The 23,157-nt window shown below is 38.5% G+C and overlaps 1 pseudogene; it reads right to left on the bottom strand.

Moving 5' to 3' along the window:
• The window catches only part of LOC127623564 (mediator of RNA polymerase II transcription subunit 23-like), a 105,395-nt pseudogene that overhangs the window by 63,356 nt on the left and 18,882 nt on the right, over positions 1–23,157 (bottom strand).

Here is a 23,157-nt window from a genome sequence, read left to right as displayed (position 1 = left end):
TAATCACAGAATAACCGGATAAGAGTGAACGATTAACCATTGCAATAATCACAGAATAACTGGATAAGAGTGAACGATTAACCATTGCAATAATCACAGAATAACTGGATAAGAGTGAACGATTAACCATTGCAATAATCACAGAATAACCGGATAAGAGTGAACGATTAACCATTGCAATAATCACAGAATAACCGGATAAGAGTGAACGATTAACCATTGCAATAATCACAGAATAATCGGATAAGAGTGAATGATTAACCATTGCAATAATCACAGAATAACCGGATAAGAGTGAACGATTAACCATTGCAATAATCACAGAATAATCGGATAAAAGTGAACGATTAACCATTGCAATAATCACAGAATAACCGGATAAGAGTGAACGATTAACCATTGCAATAATCACAGAATAATCGGATAAGAGTGAACGATTAACCATTGCAATAATCACAGAATAATCGGATAAGAGTGAACGATTAACCATTGCAATAATCACAGAATAATCGGATAAGAGTGAACGATTAACCATTGCAATAATCACAGAATAACTGGATAAGAGTGAATGATTAACCATTGCAATAATCACAGAATAATCGGATAAGAGTGAACGATTAACCATTGCAATAATCACAGAATAATCGGATAAGAGTGAATGATTAACCATTGCAATAATCACAGAATAATCGGATAAGAGTGAACGATTAACCATTGCAATAATCACAGAATAATCGGATAAGAGTGAACGATTAACCATTGCAATAATCACAGAATAATCGGATAAGAGTGAATGATTAACCATTGCAATAATCACAGAATAATCGGATAAGAGTGAACGATTAACCATTGCAATAATCACAGAATAATCGGATAAGAGTGAACGATTAACCATTGCAATAATCACAGAATAATCGGATAAGAGTGAACGATTAACCATTGCAATAATCACAGAATAATCGGATAAGAGTGAACGATTAACCATTGCAATAATCACAGAATAATCGGATAAGAGTGAACGATTAACCATTGCAATAATCACAGAATAATCGGATAAGAGTGAACGATTAACCATTGCAATAATCACAGAATAATCGGATAAGAGTGAACGATTAACCATTGCAATAATCACAGAATAATCGGATAAGAGTGAACGATTAACCATTGCAATAATCACAGAATAATCGGATAAGAGTGAACGATTAACCATTGCAATAATCACAGAATAATCGGATAAGAGTGAACGATTAACCATTGCAATAATCACAGAATAATCGGATAAGAGTGAACGATTAACCATTGCAATAATCACAGAATAATCGGATAAGAGTGAACGATTAACCATTGCAATAATCACAGAATAATCGGGATAAGAGTGAACGATTAACCATTGCAATAATCACAGAATAATCGGATAAGAGTGAACGATTAACCATTGCAATAATCACAGAATAATCGGATAAGAGTGAACGATTAACCATTGCAATAATCACAGAATAATCGGATAAGAGTGAACGATTAACCATTGCAATAATCACAGAATAACCGGATAAGAGTGAACGATTAACCATTGCAATAATCACAGAATAACCGGATAAGAGTGAACGATTAACCATTGCAATAATCACAGAATAATCGGATAAGAGTGAACGATTAACCATTGCAATAATCACAGAATAACCGGATAAGAGTGAACGATTAACCATTGCAATAATCACAGAATAACCGGATAAGAGTGAACGATTAACCATTGCAATAATCACAGAATAATCGGATAAGAGTGAACGATTAACCATTGCAATAATCACAGAATAATCGGATAAGAGTGAACGATTAACCATTGCAATAATCACAGAATAACCGGATAAGAGTGAACGATTAACCATTGCAATAATCACAGAATAATCGGATAAGAGTGAACGATTAACCATTGCAATAATCACAGAATAATCGGATAAGAGTGAACGATTAACCATTGCAATAATCACAGAATAATCGGATAAGAGTGAACGATTAACCATTGCAATAATCACAGAATAACCGGATAAGAGTGAATGATTAACCATTGCAATAATCACAGAATAATCGGATAAGAGTGAATGATTAACCATTGCAATAATCACAGAATAACCGGATAAGAGTGAATGATTAACCATTGCAATAATCACAGAATAATCGGATAAGAGTGAACGATTAACCATTGCAATAATCACAGAATAATCGGATAAGAGTGAACGATTAACCATTGCAATAATCACAGAATAATCGGATAAGAGTGAACGATTAACCATTGCAATAATCACAGAATAATCGGATAAGAGTGAACGATTAACCATTGCAATAATCACAGAATAATCGGATAAGAGTGAACGATTAACCATTGCAATAATCACAGAATAACCGGATAAGAGTGAACGATTAACCATTGCAATAATCACAGAATAACCGGATAAGAGTGAATGATTAACCATTGCAATAATCACAGAATAATCGGATAAGAGTGAACGATTAACCATTGCAATAATCACAGAATAACCGGATAAGAGTGAACGATTAACCATTGCAATAATCACAGAATAATCGGATAAGAGTGAATGATTAACCATTGCAATAATCACAGAATAATCGGATAAGAGTGAACGATTAACCATTGCAATAATCACAGAATAACCGGATAAGAGTGAACGATTAACCATTGCAATAATCACAGAATAACCGGATAAGAGTGAACGATTAACCATTGCAATAATCACAGAATAATCGGATAAGAGTGAACGATTAACCATTGCAATAATCACAGAATAATCGGATAAGAGTGAATGATTAACCATTGCAATAATCACAGAATAATCGGATAAGAGTGAACGATTAACCATTGCAATAATCACAGAATAATCGGATAAGAGTGAATGATTAACCATTGCAATAATCACAGAATAACCGGATAAGAGTGAATGATTAACCATTGCAATAATCACAGAATAATCGGATAAGAGTGAATGATTAACCATTGCAATAATCACAGAATAATCGGATAAGAGTGAATGATTAACCATTGCAATAATCACAGAATAATCGGATAAGAGTGAATGATTAACCATTGCAATAATCAGATAAGAGTGAATGATTAACCATTGCAATAATCACAGAATAATCAGATAAGAGTGAATGATTAACCATTGCAATAATCGGATAAGAGTGAATGATTAACCATTGCAATAATCGGATAAGAGTGAATGATTAACCATTGCAATAATCACAGAATAATCAGATAAGAGTGAATGATTAACCATTGCAATAATCACAGAATAACCGGATAAGAGTGAATGATTAACCATTGCAATAATCACAGAATAATCGGATAAGAGTGAATGATTAACCATTGCAATAATCACAGAATAACCGGATAAGAGTGAATGATTAACCATTGCAATAATCACAGAATAACCGGATAAGAGTGAACGATTAACCATTGCAATAATCGGATAAGAGTGAATGATTAACCATTGCAATAATCACAGAATAACCGGATAAGAGTGAACGATTAACCATTGCAATAACCAGATAAGAGTGAATGATTAACCATTGCAATAATCACAGAATAATCGGGTAAGAGTGAATGATTAACCATTGCAATAATCGGATAAGAGTGAATGATTAACCATTGCAATAATCGGATAAGAGTGAATGATTAACCATTGCAATAATCGGATAAGAGTGAATGATTAACCATTGCAATAATCACAGAATAATCGGATAAGAGTGAATGATTAACCATTGCAATAATCACAGAATAACCGGATAAGAGTGAATGATTAACCATTGCAATAATCACAGAATAATCGGATAAGAGTGAATGATTAACCATTGCAATAATCACAGAATAATCGGATAAGAGTGAATGATTAAACATTGCAATAATCACAGAATAATCGTTAGATTAATCGATTGTCAAAAGAATTGTTAGTTGCAGCCCTAGTCATTTGCCATATCTAGACTGGACTACTATAATGCTCTATTGAGGCATTGGCCAGCCTTCCTGCAAGTGAAATTAGGCCTCTGCAAATGATCCAGAGTGCAGCAGAATGTCTGGTCTTCAATGAACCAAAGAGAGCACGTTACACCACTCCTTGTCTCGCCATACTGGCTGCCAGTTGCTGCACGTGTCAAGTTCAAGGCTCTGATGCTGGCATACAAAACAGTCAGTGGATCTTCTCCAGCTTACCTAAAATCATTCCTGCAGAGCTACGTTCCCACCAGAAGCCTGTGGTCGGCTAATGAGTGGCATCTTGTTGTACCAACACAAAGAGTAACCAAATCACTTTCCATTGTACCTAGGTGGAACGACATTCCCAACTCCATCCGTGAAGCAGATTCCCTTTTGTTCTTCAAAAAATGTCTGAAGACACATCTTTCCCATGAGGACTTGACAACTCATAATAATAACAATAAAATATAGTATATATATATATATATATATATATATATATATATATATATATATATATATATATATATATATATACACAGCTCTGGATAAAAATAAGAGACCGCTGCAAATCACTCCTGGCGTAAAAATTCAAGCAGCTCGGCTTCCTCTTGATCACATTCCAGAGGTTTTCAATGGGGTTCAGGTCTGGAGATTGAGCTGGCCATGACAGGGTCTTGATCCGGTGGTCCTCCATCCACACCTTGATTGATCCGACTGTGTGGCATGGAGCATTGTTCTGCAGGAAAAACAACCCTCAGAGTTGGGGAACATTATCAGAGCAGAAGGAAGCAAGTTTTCTTCCAGGATAACCTTGTAAGTGGCTTGATTTATGCGTCCTCCACAAAGACGAATCCGATTCCAGCCTTGCTGAAGCACCCCCAGATCATCACCGATCCTCCACCTGGTCATCTAGTGGTTAGACGTAGACCTGGAGATGCCTTCAAGCCACAGTGTCTTACACACACTGAAATTTGGTGGAGGATCAGTAATGATCTGGGGGTGTTTCAGCCAGGCTGGAATTGTGTGTGTGTATATATATTATACACACACACACACAAGTAATATGAGCCAGTCGGTGACGTGAAGTGAGTGTTTATTTTCAACAGTGCTCGCATTACTACTACACTACTAAAGCTAAGAAATCATTTGAAATGGTTTTAAACAAACAACTTCAGCATTAAGCCTTCAGCATAGCCACAATAGACTGATTGATTACAGAATTCAAGGTGCTTAACTCTTACCGAACTTTCCACTTTGGAGAAGACAAAATGGAGGACATTGCGGTTTCAATAGTGAAAGACACTTGCAAACCGGCTACGGTGAAATAGAGAGGAATACCCTCTCTTAGACACCTATATTTCCTCAGAGAAAATAGGATGCATTTCACCAAAATGACATTATCTTCAGAAAGCTAACTAATAGACTACAGCATCATCAACATGTGATCGCATACGCTCCATCTCTCTCTCTCTCTCTCTCTCTCTCTCTCGCTCTCACATGCACACACCCTTGTTTCTCCAATAACATGTTATAAACAGCCCAAGCTGTGATACTAGTAGGTCTGAAGTAATGTTTTTAAGAGGGTTGGACACATCATTTGGTTTGAACCAGCAACAGCAAATTCTGATCCGTAAGAAAGTAGTTCCATGCACAAATGCCTTTTTTTGTGACCGTACTGATTTGTTCATTGAACTGTTGAAAATAAGCAATATCACACTCGCAATCATGCTACATGTCCCTAAATCAGCACTGCTGTGATTGGATGCATCATCAGCCGAATCACAGCAGTGCTGGTATCGGGTCATATCACGCTCTTGCGATATTACTCCAAAAAAAATAAAATCAAATAAATAAATATATCCCCGTGTCTGCGTGGGTTCTCTCCGGGTACTCCGGCTTCCTCCCACCATCCAAAAGACATGCAGGCTAGGTTAATTGGTGTCTCCAAAAAAAAAATTGCCCTAGGTGTGGATGTGGATGTGGAGGTGAGTGTGAGTGTATGTCTGTCTATGTGTGGCCCTGCGATGGATTGGCGACCTGTCCAGGGTGTCCCCCGCCTTTCGCCCAATGTTAGCTGGGATAGGCTCCAGCTCCCTGCGACCCTGTACACAGGATAAGCGGTTGACGATGGATGGATGGAAATAAATATATATATATACATACACACATATATTAATCTTGTTGCACACTAGTCTGGTTGTATAGTATTTTTCTGATGCAATTGAAACTTTGTAATGCAGCACTTTTTGTACTACTGTCACCTTTAGATGAATCACTATTGTCGCATTGTTCCTCGATAAAAGCGTCTTACAAATGAATAAATGTAAATGGTAATCAAAAGCATTTTTAATCATGTGCATGTATTCAGGTTATGTTACAACAAAGTCTTTCTAGCAAGTCAGTCCACTGTCAGTCATCTTTGGAACGCTCTTGGATGGTTATTTCCAGTCGTGCCAGTGCAGCTCCTATTTACTTGAATGGAGGAACACCGAAATCTCAAAAACGGTTGGTCAAGATTACGATCAAAGAACATATTTCAAATCAACAGTAAAATCTGACAATGCTGGTATCGTAAATTGTGCTTCTTCAAATTGCGTTAAAATTTTTTAACTTTCCTAGCTTGTAAACAAAGTGCATGGATGAAACGATTGGCAGGCGATATCTGTATCTAAAATGCTCTTTTATCTGTAAAGCGGGACTTTCTACATCTGTTGACCATTGGGTGCTAGAGCTTCTTGGTTGGGCTTTCCAATTTCTCCCTTTCATTTTATAGAAGTGGCTTATCGCTACTAAATAGTCTCTAGTTATAATCATGAATTTTGCAGGTCATTTGTGTATTTTACCTCTGAGGGTCGGATATATGTCATGAATGCAGTAACAGTGCTTGTTAATTTAGTGTGTAAAAATTCATGTGAGTTAGAATGATCTGTATTGTTTCCTCATCAGTACTCGCCATTTCAGTTAATTTGCATATGCCTTTAATTACTGTTGTTTCTGTAATCCAAGTTAGTTCGAGGTTAGATCCTCAACTCATTTTCTCTTTTTGTCTCTTGCCTTTGGAAATGTGGAGAACTTTTATTACTGGCACTTGAAGTCAAAAACACTGGCATAGCCATGGTGTGCAACTGCCACCCAAAACGTAAGCTTGCATCATCTCAGATGATGTGTATACTCTCACAACAGATGCTGGGCGCGTGACTGAGGACACAAGCGTACACTTTAAGAGAGTTTATGCTACCGAGTTCAGATTTATGCATGTGTCCATACAAGCAAAATAAGTTAATTGTTGTTCTATTCTTCCCCAATTACGATATACAGTTAAAGTCAGAAGTTTACATACACTTTAGCCAAATACATTTAAACTCAGTTTTTCACCATTCCTGACATTTAATCGTTGAAAACATTCCCTGTTTAGGTCATTTAGGTTCAATACTTTATTTTAAGAATGTGAAATGTCAGAATAATAATAGAGAGAATGATTTATTTCAGTTTTTATTTCATCACATTCCCAGTGAGTCAGAAGTTCACATACGCTTTGTTAGTATTTGGTAGCATTGCCTTTAAATTGTTCAACTTGGGTCAAATGTTTTGGGTTTCCTTCCACAAGCTTCTCAAAGTAAGTTGCTGGAATTTTGTCCCATTCCTCCAGACAGAACTGGTGTGAGTGAGTCAGGTTTATAGGCCTCCTTGATCACACACTTTTCAGTTCTGCCCACAAACTTTCTATCGGATTGAGGTCAGGTCTTTTTGATGCCACTCCAATACCTTGACTTTGATGTCCTCAAATCATTTAGCCACAAATTTAGAGGCTTGGGGTCATTGTCCATTTGGAAGACCCATTTGGGACCGAGCTTCAACTTCCTGGCTGATGTCTTGAGATGTTACTTCAATATACCGTTCATTCCAAGTTGTTGCACCCAGGTTGTGGAACGCTTTGCCTCCTTCAATACGCTGCTTGGATTGTGTGGAAAAATTTAAAAGTCAGCTAAAAACTTTGCTTTTTAAAGAGGCTTTTGATTAATTTGGAGGATGGTTGACGCCGGTCTATTGTGTATGTGTTTGAGTGTTGCTTATTTTACTTATATTTTATTTTATTTTGTTTTGTGATTGAGATGTACTTATGAGAGCTGCTTATGCTTTCTTTTGTTGTGAAGCACTTTGTGATCTTCATCTGAGAAAAGTGCTATACAAATAAATTTTACTTACTTACTTACAATATATCCACATACATTTCCTTCCTCATGATGTCATCTATTTTGTGAAGTGCACCCGTCCCACCTGCAGCAAAGCACCCCCACAATATGATGTTTCTATGCCCATTCTTCACGGTTGGGATGGTGTTCTTCAGCTTGCAATCCTCACCATTTTTCCTCCAAACATAATGATGGTCATTATGGCCAAACAGTTACATTTTTGTTTCAACAGACCAGAGGACATTTCTCCAAAAAGTAAGATCTTTGTCCCCATGTGCACTTGCAAACTGTAGTGAGGCTTTTTTATGGTGCTTTTGGAGCAGTGACTTCTTCCTTGCTGAGCAGCCTTTCAGGTTATGTCGATATAGGACTCATTTTACTGTAGATATAGATACTTGTCAACCGGTTTCCTCCAGCATCTTCACAAGGTCCTTTGCTGTTGTTCTGGGATTGGTTTGCACTTTCGCACCAAATTATGTTCATCTCTAGGAGACAGAATGCATCTCCTTCCGGAGCTGTATGATGGCTGCGTGGTCACATGTTGTTTATACTTGCGTACTATTGTTTGTACAGATGAACATGGTACCTTCAGTCATTTGGAAATTACTCTCAAGGATGAACCAGACTTGTGGAGGTCCACAATTGTTTTTTCTGAGGTCTTGGCTGATTTCTTTGATTTTCCCATGATGCCAAGCAAAGAGGCAGAGTTTGAAGGCAAGCCTTATAACACATCCACAGGTACACCTCCAACTGACTCCAATTAGCCTATCAGAAGCTAAATTAGGCTTGACATAATTGTCTGGAATTTTCCAAGCTGCTTAAAGGCAATTGTTGGAAAATGACGTGTCATGCACAAAGCAGATGTCCTAAACCACTTACCAAAACTATAGTTTGCTCATATGAAATCTGTGGAGTGGTTAAAAATGAGGTTTAATGGTTTCAACCAAAGTGTATGTAAACTTCAGACTTCAACTGCATTATGCATATTGTGGAATATTTGGAGAATATGCTTGAAAAGGTAGGATATACCTTTTTACTGCGTTTTATTGGTTCAGTAAATAAACTGTCTGTTGGCATCTGTTGGCATCTTTAAGTCATTTAAACTTAACACAGAGCTTAAAAAAATTATAGCCAAAATGAAATGAATGCAATGGATGTTAATGGTCATTTTATTATATTTCACTTAATTGTGCTTTAGTTCTGGCACACCCAAAGTTTTGTTTCAGGCTATACCACTGGTCAAAAATATAATGTTGTGTAACTGTCATCATTAAAAAAAAATCTCATTAAAAGCTTAAATTCTTGGAAAACACAAGTTTTAAACTAGATTTTTTATAAAGATTTCTAATTTTTATCACCCCGCATAATTATTATTTTTTTTTATCAATGGCCATTAGTCATGGTCCATATCATTTTAAAGTCTGAACATTCAGCGTCATCTTTGTCTATTGATTACTTTAATATATTCTGCAGCAATGAAAATGTATCCGTAAGTTTAAGATGTCAGATGCCCTTAAACAGATCTGTGTCCCCACAGTCCGCCCTCACTGCTGGTGTAATGAGGGTGAGCTCGTGACTGGTGTCTAAAGTGGAACACACAGGCAGTGGGACCAGCCGCTCCATTCAGCCCACACAAGCAGTCTTTCTATGGCCAGCTGTGGCCCTCAGATTAAATTAGACGAGTCAAACACACGCTTCAAATGATGCATACGATACTAAGTGATTCAAAGGGTTATAGATGAATGTTCCAGAAATCAGATGACAGGCGAACAAAAACACAAGGAATAACTACAATCCAACACAAATTGGTGTCATTACCTAGCTTCAGTATTAATTTCATGTTGATACTTACATTTACAAATAAACAATCAAATAATCAAATACAATCAAGTAGTACAATGTGAAAAGAGACCTGGGGAGGCAGAATCACACTCCAGATCAGACCAAACAAAAAACTCATGTGCCCTAAGTAAGTCATAAGGACAGTGAAGGTATAGACAACCCTTTCCCTTTCTCAGGGACAGGGCACCCTCTGGCATCCGCACCCAGAACTCTGGAACATCCATGACTGACCCCTGGACAGGATGCGTAAAATCTAAGTGGCCTACCACCTGCTGTCATAGACACTATCAACCAAGCCAGAGCTCCCTCTACCAGGCAACTTTATGCCCTAAAGTGGCGCTTGTTTATGAATTGGTGTTCTTCCCGGTCTGAAGACCCACAGAGGTGCGCAGTCAGGTCAGTGCTCTCATTTCTGCAGGAGAGGCTGTCCCCCTCCACCTTGAAGGTGTATGTAGCAGCTATCGCAGCCCACCATGACACAGTGGATGGCAAGTCCTTGGGTAAGCACAAGCAGGTGCCTGGTGGTTGAATCCTCCCTGGCCAAGCCTGTTCCCCTCCTGGGATCTCTCAGTCCTTTCGGGCTTTCAGAGACCCCCCTTCGAGCCACTAGAATCAGTTGAGCTCAAAGCCCTCTCCTTGAAGACGGCCCTCTTGATCTCGCTCGCTTCCATCAAGAGGTTGGGGACCTGCAAGCGTTCTCTGTCAGTGACACCTGCCTGGAGTTCGGTCCGGCAGACGCGGGTCCTACGGGCGGACCCACGTCTCCCTTAGGTAGTCCCCGCTGCCACCCGGCTGCCGTGTTTGTAACTACATTACTAGATTTTGTAACATGTTTGTTTATATGTGCTTGTGTGATTTCAATTGAGTTTACATTGAAACGTAGAACAAGCACTAAATTGGTAAAGTCTCTTTAAGAGAACGGCATCTCCGTGTGCAAGTGTTTGCAGTTGAATAAACGTGCCGCACATTAACGAGAGAGGAGTTGCACGGTGGTTTTTCCCTCATCTGTGCAATGTATGATCAGAAATAATGTTTCTTTTATCTTTTTGTTCACCAACTGACTGTAAATAACAGAAAATATTTGAAAAGAGACATTAAATAAATGGATCTCGTCTTTTGGACACACAATGCATGGAACGAGTCAAATGGAAACTTTTACTTGTATAATGTGTATTGACTAGCTTGTAGAAGTTTTGCAACACTTGTATCTTCTAACAAACGTCCAACAGGTGCATTACTGGTCTGTAGTCATGCTTTAAAACAGAGAATGATGTGAACAGTTTGTTGAAATGTTTAATCAAAGTCAGAGGTGACATTATTAAATGCAGTGTCATTTGTCAGTCACTAAAGTGGCGTGATCATGACAGATCATCAGAATAAATGTGTCATCAGAATGAGAGAGCACACAGAGCTGTGTACACATTATGGATTTGATATACTGAAAAGCAGTTTTATGTTGTGTTCAATTAAAGTATTTTGGTTGTAAACCCGGTGCCTGTTTACTTTTTTACAATGAGCAAGAGTCTTGTCTGCCACACTAATAAAATACATATTTTAGTCGCAGAGCGCAAAATTTGGTTGCATATGCCAGTGTTTGTTCCTGCTGTGACCGGAACACTGAGTCAGAGAGTCGAACCAGATCAGACCCTGCATATATCATTAAGTCCAGTTATGTGTAGCCGATTAACTGATTCATTCAAAGCAATCTGACTCAAAAGAATGATTCGTTCACCAATCGGACATCGCTACTTATCTCATGAATGCAACAACGAGAGCTGGGACGGATGTTAAAGTTTTCATCAAATATTGATGTCAATTTCAAAACGTTCCTCACACAAAGTATCAAATGGCTTAAGAAGACTTGGAATAAAGTGCACTGGTCATTAGAACCAGAGGTGTGGTGAATGTGTCGCACCTAAAGCCGATCTGGTTGATGTGGTCTGTCTCCAGCAGCATCTTCCACAGCAGACACAGGAAGTCAAGAGCGGCGGAGAGCCCTGCATGGAGAAGTGTGTGATGATGTCATTCTCATTGGTCATGGACTTCCACTTCCTGTACTCCTCTTCTACATTCTTCTTCAGGTTAAAACAGCTCTCCTGAGGAACGTGATTCTGCTTGAAGAATGCCTGAAAAGAGATTTTCACTTCCTGGATTATTGTGGAAATAAGAGCTAAAGTGAGCTCCAGCACAGCTTTATTTATCATTAAACAACTGTGCGAACTATAAAATGATAAAATAAAATTTATTTATGAAATGAATAAAACAGACTTGTTATTGTACAATTCACTTAATATGTGATTGTTATTATATGGTTTCATTCTATCAATCTACTTCAGATATATCATTCATTTATATAATTAAATCACACAAAATAATTGCCAGCTGCACTTAAAACCATTTAAAATAAGTGAGAATAAAACCTAATGTAACCCTTGTATTGTGTTCATTAAGGGTTTATATGCTGTGTGTTAGAGGGCAATTTTGTGCCCTACACACTAAGAGTGTAATTTGTACTAAATCATGAAATTGTTTTAAACAAATGTTATATCACTAACTTCAATGATTTAAAAACTTTAAAGCTGTGAAATGTTTTGGGGGTTTGTGGTATATCTTGTACCTTATTTACATTTAAATTACTAAACAACACCATTCATTTTTATATTAAGTAAAAAAAATGTGTATTCACTTTCACACAAACTACATGTCACAACTGTATTCAGGGACATACTGTCATGCATTGGGGGCAAATTACTGCCATCTGTTGGAGGAAACGTTAGACATGAAATTACAATATATAACCAGCAGATGTCTGCAGAGGTCAACTCATTTGCCTGATTTTAGCAAACTGATTTTTGTTTTCCAATCTTATGACTAGTTATGCATTTAGATATATCTTTAGACATTTTCAAAGACATTTAAAAAATAATTCTTTTTTTCAAGGTTTAGATTTAAAAAAATATTTGTTGGTGTTTTGAAGTGTCAGTTTTTGCAATGATGCCACATTATGTTACTGATTATGGTGTTACTAAGAAAAGACTTAGAGTAAAATGTTAGTCCCCATCCCCAAGCGTAAACGTTTTCACAGTGGAAAGTTTAAGCTGTCTTATACTCAGCATTTGATCGGTGACTGTGTGTTCTTCATTGTTGATTTGTTATAGTCCCAAACCTTCATTTATACGTATGTGTTTTGCATTTGTGGCTGATTTTATTTGACAAATTCTTTAAAAAATGCTATCTGTTCTAGTCTCACCTTTTCATTCCTGTGTGTGTGTGTGTGTGTGTGTGTGTGTGTGTATGTAAGAGAGAAAGAGAGCATGTGAGTTCTGCATTGTGGATGTGTTATTATTGTATCACCCCTTCAGTTCTGCATTGTGGCTGATTTTATTTGATAAATGTAAAAAAATTCACTGTTTTCCAATAGGGGGTCAAATTTGACCCTGAATACCATTAGTGTTACTTTTTTCCACACAATACACAGCCCAGTTTGAGTGTGTATATAGATAGTAAAAGTAGGAAAGGTCACCAAACCTCATCCCACTGAGATGATGGGAACCATGTTTTTTAAAGAAGCAATGCTCAAATGGGGTCAAAAGAGACTCAACAGAAGATTAGGGTTAAGATGCTAAAAATAGCTAAAAATCCAAAATGTACACTTCTCACTCTAGTGAAAAAGAGTCAGCCTTAAAGTTCCTAATCGGTGCACATATAATAGTGAAATACTAAATATTAACTGAACCGAAGCCATAACTGAAGAACTGTGATATAAAGTGTGAAATGGTCCACCCCATATTAAGTGTGTATTAAGTTACCGCTTCAACTGATTCAGTAATTGAGTTGAAGACCGTTCCATTAAAAAGACTGGACTGTCTTTTTTTTAAATCAGACAAAAAGACAAAGGTAGAAGACTGTGTACTTTGTATAGGGGGCTGTTGACATGAATCATCATACTCCTGCATATGGGAATGATGTGTACCTGCAGCAGAGCAGGAAAGCAGCTGAGAGTGTGAGAGGCCCAGTTATGAGGAGTGAAGTTCATGATGGTCTGCAGGATGTCCTTACACCACGTGCCCTGAATAGAGTCTGAACCCGTGAAGAAATCTGCAACACAGGCTGTTCTCACTGCTACCATCAGGAAGGCGGTATCGCAGCATCAGGACCCGCACCAGCCGACTACATGACAGCTTCAACCCCCAAGCAGTCAGACTGTTGAACACTTGATCTATCGGGATCAACAATAAGCACTGCACTTTATTCATCTATAATTTCACACTGGACTGTCATAAATTATATAAATTATATTTTTTATACACTTTATATATATATATTTTTTGTTTTATTTATTATAATTTTTTTTGTATGTGTATTCCATATTGAATGTATTGTTTACTGTACATTGTATATTATTATTGTGTTGTGTAAGTATGTGTACATTTGATATGTAAATTGTGTTGTGTAAGTATGTTGTTTACTGTAATTGTTATATGTCTCGTCACTGTCATGACTGCTATGTTGCTCGGAACTGCACACAAGAATTTCACCTACTGTTGCACTTGTGTACATGGTAGTGTGACAATAAAGTGATTTGATTTGATTTTTTTAAACACATAACTGAGTGTTATATTTGAGAACATTTTTACTTCCTTTCCACATAATTAGAAAACAAAAACAAAAAAATAATGATGGTTTGCCAGACACAAAAGAGATACTGCATAATGTCAGACTGGATTAAACAGATACAAATATGACAAATTGAGGAAGTTCTGTTGTTACTTTAAACATGATATGCTAATGTATGACCCAGCAAGTCAAAAGCTTGGACAATCTTGAGTGAAAGTTTTTTATGATCTTAAAAACATTGCGAACTAAAGACTTATGATTAAATGCTATGAAATAAGTTCTGTACACAAACTGTGCCTGTATATGAACTTCTTTACAAAACTAACATTTCAGATTCATTTGTATTTCTTTAATGGAAGAGTTGGAGTGGATAGTGAAGGAAGTAGTCAACATGTGTCTGGCATAGGGCTGTCACAACAGCAACATTTCAGTAGTCTGTCCCGATAGCCGTCCAATTTCATGATTCTCAGTAACAAACTGGTAATATGCAATTGAACACTCCTTTTAAAAAGTACAAATGTTAATGTAAATTATAAATGAAAACAATGGCATGTTTCCATTGTGTGTTTCATAATTATGTAAAGATTGCTTGAAGTTTAAACACTTATAATAATACAGAACTAAGAACAGTAATACCACTGAGTGTCTTTTCAATATAGCAGTGTGTGTTTTTCTGTTCAGAATTGTTTTTGATTAATATGTAAGGGTTAATGTACAGTCAGCCAGTTGCTATCACAAAATAAACCATGACAGGTTGATCAGGAAGTGGAGGACACTTGTATCACCCTGAAGGGGTTTATTTTGTGATAGCAACTGGCTGACTGTACATTATCCCGCTTATTACATGACTACTAACCTAATACATAAATATTGATTTGCATTAAAATTATGTAATTATGAGATTAAATCGCTGAACAGCTGAAAACCACGAGTTCTGTTCTGTTTGTGTTTATTTAGTAATTAATGAAAGTCTGACTCGTCATTATCCAGCTTGTTACAAGAATACTTGCCAAATAAATAAATACATGCACATGAAACATTTAAATTATATATTAGCTTACTTGTAGAGATCGCACAGTGATCAGTGAAGAAGGAACGATGGCTCAAATACCTGAATGAGCGGTCTGATATGTGGATGTGCGGTTGTTACTGAGAAATATTGCACCGCTAGATCAGGGGTGGGCAACTATTTTGTTTAAGGGGCCACATCGGGCTTTAAGTAGTGCATGGGGGGGCACATTGTATTCCTTTTGAGATACAATGTTCTGCATTGATTTGGTTTTTGTATCTTTTAAGCCCAGAAATAGTTGTGTACTCAATTTGCTGAAGTGTATCTGTGACTAGTGAGACTATTCAGCTATTTCCTAAAGTATTGTATTGCTCTACAAATATATAGATACTTTTCTATCAGCATTAAACAACTGAATAAAGGCGGAGATTATAAATGTATTTTGACATCTCTACTTCACTGTTAATTTATTATTCAATTTAACAATCTCTACATCAGGGGTCTGTTTAAATATTAAAAAAATAATAATTAATAGTACTTTTAATGTTTGTCACAAAGCAGGTGAGTTTACTTATTTTTCTAAAACATTATCCATTTAAATGCTAAAAGAGTCATGATGCGGGTCAATGGTTTAACTTTCAGTACACAACTGAATAACACCGGCTGCATGACTATAATAAATAATTACGGCAAGAGTTACATTAACATACATGTGCGAAGGGACTTCAACGTTTCTAAATTGCACAAATAAAAAAATATTTATATACTGTATATTTATCTCTGCTTGCTTTTGCTCGCATGTCAATGATTACTCCGTGTGTCAATGATGCCGAGATCTACTTTTATATTAATTGAATCACTGAGAAGGTTTACCTGCAAAAGATCACTAAGTTTGATCAAAGATGAAAGCGAGACGTATTTTGTTGCCAGATTGCACAAAATAATTAGAACATTAGACGGAATATTTCCGATTTGCGCAAGTATAAATCTCAAACTGGGATGTTGCGTCTCTTTTCTGGCAACCCTGAGCATGTTATACGCTTGTGGAGATGCGTTACGTACCAATGCAAGTTAACTGAAATATCCAATGAAAAATAAAAACGCTTTTACGATAAATGAGCCGCGGGCCACATTAAACCATGTGGATGGCCTGATCTGGCCCGTGGGCCGTATATTGCTCATGTCTGCGCTAGATGGTGCCATTGACCAATCAGAATCCAGTATTCCAGCGAGCCGGGTAATGATAACAACATAATAGATGGCTGCAGCGAGGTCAGATCAAATATTTTGACACATACCTGATTGTTTTTGTTCCTTCATTTGCAAAAACTCAACTGTGTTTACATTAATACGATCTGATGGCCACCTTGACCATGAAGCGCATTTAGCTGCTCATGTGTCACACATTTACAATGAGGCGTGAACGCTCTCCTATCTGATTGCTTCTTAGTTCCTTTGGTCAAGCATCAGCTCTGGCATGACAATCAGCAGCAATTTGTTTTAAAAGGAGTAACAGAGCATGTGCTCAAATAAACATGTGGAACAGTCAACAGCACACAGCTACCAAACTGGTGCTAGGGGTGCAGAAACACAGGTAAAATCCTTTTAATTTAGCATCGACTTAGTATTGAATTAACTATACTTTTGTTATCGCTAGTCCAGCATACATGGGAACTCCATTAATAATGTTTAAAAGCATCCCCGTATGCACCTCATGAAGTTGTTTTAATGTGTTGACTTAGTCGTGAAATCACGAACAGTGTCGTTTGGTGTTAAGGTGCATTCAAGAAGAGGAAAGCCAAGCACTACTCAGGGCAAAGTACTTTTCTGTTCTTTGCTCAGAGCCAAAAAAACAGTTTGAAACAGCTGAGCAACGAAAAACTGTTTGCAAATATTCAGACACCGACTGCACCGCTGTGAGAGGCATTGAGAGGAGCATTTAAATATGAGGACGCTCAAGACTACACGTAAAACATCTGTAACTAATATAACATTAAAATGTGTAATCAATGACTCATTCTAGGAGTAGAATTAACATGAGTTCAGTGATGATGATTTAAAGTCATTTCTATGCAGTAGATAATGTGTCATTCTGAATTCATGGCACTAATGCACTTAGGTGGTCATAATATGTCCGATTACATTCACAGTAACACTGATACTACTGCAGAGATGGGCGTATAAAAGAGTGTTAATGGGTAGAATACAGACTGATGAATGATGATTAGAGGCATATCGACATGTCAACAGCTTTCACTGCAGACGGCACACGAGTGAACAGAGTAAATGGACACTTAAGAGTATTTGAGTAGATTTCATTACTTTTACAGACTAATTGAAACTAAATCGCATGACATGGAGAATGTCTGAACGATCGTACAGGTGTAGGTAAATGTGCACTAGCCCAGTAATAACTGCACATTGGTGTGCTTATATTGACTGATCATTACTGATTGAACGGGAAATTAGCAGTTGGGCTCGAAGTAGGCGGAGCTCCAGGTCACACATACGATGACGTGGACCAATGGCAGTAAGAAGGGGTTTAGCATGAAGATTTCATGAAAGTTTGGCGAGCTGTTACAAACCACTGAAACAAACTCAAAAACACTTTTCTTTTGGCCAGAATGCATTAACATGTTTTTAGGTCCCACTGAAACGTCATGGTATAACAGACAGCTTTCTCAAAGGTTGTGATGATGATGTGACATTTGAAGTGTATCGTATGTTATGGGTTTCTCGTTATGCTGGTGGTGTAAGTGATGTACCTGTGACGTGTGTGGCTGTAGCGAGCATGAGGATGAGTGCCCGGTTCAGCTCCTCTGACTCAGCAGACAGCACTGTTTTAGGATCACTAAGGAACCTTGTGAACTGCGGCTGAACTTCTGAACTCCCCAACGCCATGATCAACCGTAGAGAAGTACTCTCAACACTGCTCACACAAACACACAGAGCAGGGAGAACGCACATCTTAATACAGCACCACGAGTTAAAGGTGAAGTGCGCAATTTATTTTGATGTTTTAATTGGGGCTGTCAATCGGTTAAATGATTTGAATCAAATTAATTACATGTAATGCTGATTAATTGAATGGAACGCATATCAACATTTGGTGAGAAAGGCCCCAAGGAGGGTCTTGTGTTTTTCTATGTTTCAAAATATGTTTAATTTGATACACTGCCCTAAAAACACTGTTTATGATGCATCCAAAGGGAGACGCTCCAAAAGCATTCATCTGATGCATGTCTACATATTATATATATATATATATATATATATACTGTATTTTGATGATTGGCTGATTAGAAAAATCACATAAATAAGTAGATGTACAGGTGCACATAATAAAGTGGCCAGTGATGATTAATTAATTATATTTAAATGAGTATAATAAATATACAGTAAATATAAAAAAATAAATAATATGTACACATGCATCAGACGAATGCTTTTGAACCGTCTCCCTTTGATTGCATCATAAACAGTGCTTTTAGGGCACTGTGTCAAGTTAAAAGTTTTTTTAAATGTAGAAAAACACAAGACCCTCCATAAAGTTGCGCTCCATCCAGCTGTGTTTGAGTCCTCATCTGGTGTGTCTGCTGTCAGTGAGTGTGTTTGATGGTAGGAAGGCGTCCTCGTCTCGTGTGTCTGCTGTCAGTAAGTGTGTTTGATGGTAAGAAGGCGTCCTCGTCTCGTGTGTCTGCTGTCAGTAAGTGTGTTTGATGGTAAGAAGGCGTCCTCGTCTCGTGTGTCTGCCGTCAGTAAGTGTGTTTGATGGTAAGAAGGCGTCCTCGCCTCGCAGTCGTCTGCTGTCAGTAAGTGTGTTTGATGGTAAGAAGGCGTCCTCGTCTCGTGTGTCTGCCGTCAGTAAGTGTGTTTGATGGTAAGAAGGCGTCCTCGTCTCGTGTGTCTGCCGTCAGTAAGTGTGTTTGATGGTAAGAACGTGTCCTCGTCTCGTGTGTCTGCCGTCAGTAAGTGTGTTTGATGGTAAGAACACGTCCTCGTCTCGTGTGTCTGCTGTCAGTAAGTGTGTTTGATGGTAAGAAGGCGTCCTCGTCTCGTGCGTCTGCTGTCAGTAAGTGTGTTTGATGGTAAGAAGGCGTCCTCGCCTCGCAGTGCCTGCTGTCAGTAAGTGTGTTTGATGGTAAGAAGGCGTCCTCGCCTCGTGGTGTCTGCCGTCAGTAAGTGTGTTTGATGGTAAGAAGGCGTCCTCGTCTCGTGTGTCTGCCGTCAGTAAGTGTGTTTGATGGTAAGAACGTGTCCTCGTCTCGTGTGTCTGCCGTCAGTAAGTGTGTTTGATGGTAAGAACACGTCCTCGTCTCGTGTGTCTGCTGTCAGTAAGTGTGTTTGATGGTAAGAACACGTCCTCGTCTCGTGTGTCTGCCGTCAGTAAGTGTGTTTGATGGTAAGAACGCGTCCTCGTCTCATGTGTCTGCTGTCAGTAAGTGTGTTTGATGGTAAGAACACGTCCTCGTCTCGTGTGTCTGCCGTCAGTAAGTGTGTTTGATGGTAAGAACGTGTCCTCGTCTCATGAGTCTGCTGTCAGTGAGTGTGTTTGATGGTAAGAACACGTCCTCGTCTCATGTGTCTGCCGTCAGTAAGTGTGGTTGATGGTAAGAACGCGTCCTCGTCTCGTGTGTCTGCCGTCAGTAAGTGTGTTTGATGGTAAGAACGCGTCCTCGTCTCGTGTGTCTGCCGTCAGTAAGTGTGTTTGATGGTAAGAACGTGTCCTCGTCTCGTGTGTCTGCTGTCAGTAAGTGTGTTTGATGGTAAGAACACGTCCTCGTCTCGTGTGTCTGCTGTCAGTAAGTGTGGTTGATGGTAAGAACGCATCCTCGTCTCGTGTGTCTGCCGTCAGTAAGTGTGGTTGATGGTAAGAACGCATCCTCGTCTCGTGTGTCTGCTGTCAGTAAGTGTGTTTGATGGTAAGAACACGTCCTCGTCTCGTGTGTCTGCCGTCAGTAAGTGTGGTTGATGGTAAGAACGCATCCTCGTCTCGTGTGTCTGCTGTCAGTAAGTGTGTTTGATGGTAAGAACACGTCCTCGTCTCGTGTGTCTGCCGTCAGTAAGTGTGTTTGATGGTAAGAACACGTCCTCGTCTCGTGTGTCTGCTGTCAGTAAGTGTGGTTGATGGTAAGAACGCATCCTCGTCTCGTGTGTCTGCTGTCAGTAAGTGTGGTTGATGGTAAGAACGCATCCTCGTCTCGTGTGTCTGCCGTCAGTAAGTGTGGTTGATGGTAAGAACACGTCCTCGTCTCGTGTGTCTGCCGTCAGTAAGTGTGGTTGATGGTAAGAACGCATCCTCGTCTCATGTGTCTGCTGTCAGTAAGTGTGTTTGATGGTAAGAACACATCCTCGTCTTGTGTGTCTGCCGTCAGTAAGTGAGTTTGATGGTAAGAACACGTCCTCGTCTCATGTGTCTGCTGTCAGTAAGTGTGTTTGATGGTAAGAACACATCCTCGTCTCCTGTGTCTGCCGTCAGTAAGTGTGTTTGATGTTAAGAATGCGTCCTCGTCTCGTGCGTCTGCTGTCAGTAAGTGTGTTTGTTGTCTGTACAGCTGGAGTCGCTCTTACTGACCCCTGCTGACTGAGACCCGCTAAAACATCAAGGTGCTACTTCAAGCTTCAATTGATCCGATGGTAGGATTATTCTTTATTAGTGAATTGACCTAGGTCAGAGGGCGTGATTAATTGTGCTAATGTTTTTATATGAATAATGACTCCGTATCAACATGTTAAACTGACAGCCATGATCTATGCATTCTTAAATTCTATTTTTTCATCCATTTGAAGCATATAGTTGTGTAGTGTTACAATGTAGAGTGTGGGCAGAGTCTAACCAGAGATGGAGTTGGTTCTGATTGGTCTGTGGAACAGCGGATAGCGAGTGCAGGTGTGAAAGGAGCTGCATACGATAATGAGGCTGAATGTGGTGCATACGATAACTGAACATCTCCAGCAGCGTATGCAGGATCCCCCACGCATGAGACTTGAACATGTTTGGCAGCAGCTGGCCTGGTGGAGAAACAAGGACACAAGAACTGAAACCCTAGAATGTATTCTTCAGGCAACTTATGACTATGACCTGTGGACACAGACAGTGACTAATGTGTCATCAGAGACACGTCTATAATGTGTGTTTCAGACTTACTGATGAAGCCCTTGATGCCCAGGGACTCGATCTCCATGTAGACCAGCAGTCTACTGTAGGTCTCCACCAGGACAGGTGCCAGGGCAAGAATAGACTTCTTGTGGGCCAGTTTAATTACTCAAGTTGCAATGCTGTGGATCAAGCTGACAGGAAGAACAGAAGCTAATTGGAGTTCAATTGAGAATCTGAAACTGTGTGAATGATTAACACTAAAGACACTATGCATCTGCAGTTACTAAAGGGAGGGAGGAAGGAACATTCCACCAATACTGGGTACTTCAGTATACATCATTACTTTGGTTTTAAAGAATTAAAGACAAAACTCACTTTTCTTTTCATTAACTGAATAACTGAATTCCTCCTTTTCTTAAAAACAAAAACAAATCTGTGTTTCAGAGACTCACTTACAATGGAAGTCAATGGGGTCAATTTTTGAGGGTTTAAATGCAGAAATGTGAAGCCTTTGGCAACAATGATGAGTTTGCTGCAAAGCTCATTTGCACGTGAAAATTAATGAGTGTCGAATTTGCAGCAACTCTAGATTATTTGTAAGGGTATACTTGTGAAACAGTGAGTATTTCAATGTTTATGGATTGGCCCCATTCCCTTCCATTGTAAGTCTCTCACTAGAACATTGATTTAATCTTTTTTTTTAAGAAAAGGAGGGACTCCTCGAAATTATCATTATGCCACACATGCCATCATTTGACCTTAACTTGTATTGAACCCGGAATATTCCTTTAACATCAGCCGGTGATGTTTCTGGTCTATTTATTAAATAATCTTTTGTTTCACTTTATTTTTCAGTTTATGTATAATAACATTGAAGAGCACTTCTATGTTATTTAGATCTAGTGTACTTCCTACTTTGGAATGAGGAAACGAGGGCTGCAGCAGTTCTCCACTTTCAAAAGTGCAACTACATGAATTGCATTGTTGTTGAAGAGCAGGAGCTGGGGTCACATTCACACAAAATCCAAAGGGCCATGTATCGAACTCTATGCTGTATACAAATAAACATCTTTTAGTCTTTGAGTGAAACAATATGCTTGCTGTATTATATTCATTCATTCATTAACGTTAATGACTGTAGACAAAGAGAAATTACTCTGAAAAGGTTACTTTACAATGCTACAACTGCTTTGAGGTTTTCATCTGTTTGTAAGCATGTTTATATCTTGTTTGATTGCGCGACATCAATTATGTTATACCCGTCACAGTGCCTTTTGAATGACAAACAAGAAGAAAAAAAAGACATATTCCAGAAAATATGCACTTTGATGTTAATTTAATGCAAATATTTCCCCAGTGTGCTCTTTCTTTATTTCTCAGACGTTTTATTTTTTATCTTATACTA

This window comes from Xyrauchen texanus, chromosome 30 (assembly GCF_025860055.1).
Source record: "Xyrauchen texanus isolate HMW12.3.18 chromosome 30, RBS_HiC_50CHRs, whole genome shotgun sequence".
NCBI classification, from domain to species: domain Eukaryota; kingdom Metazoa; phylum Chordata; class Actinopteri; order Cypriniformes; family Catostomidae; genus Xyrauchen; species Xyrauchen texanus.
Note: the sequence above shows the minus strand (reverse complement) of the source record. Positions and strands in the feature narration are given on the sequence as shown.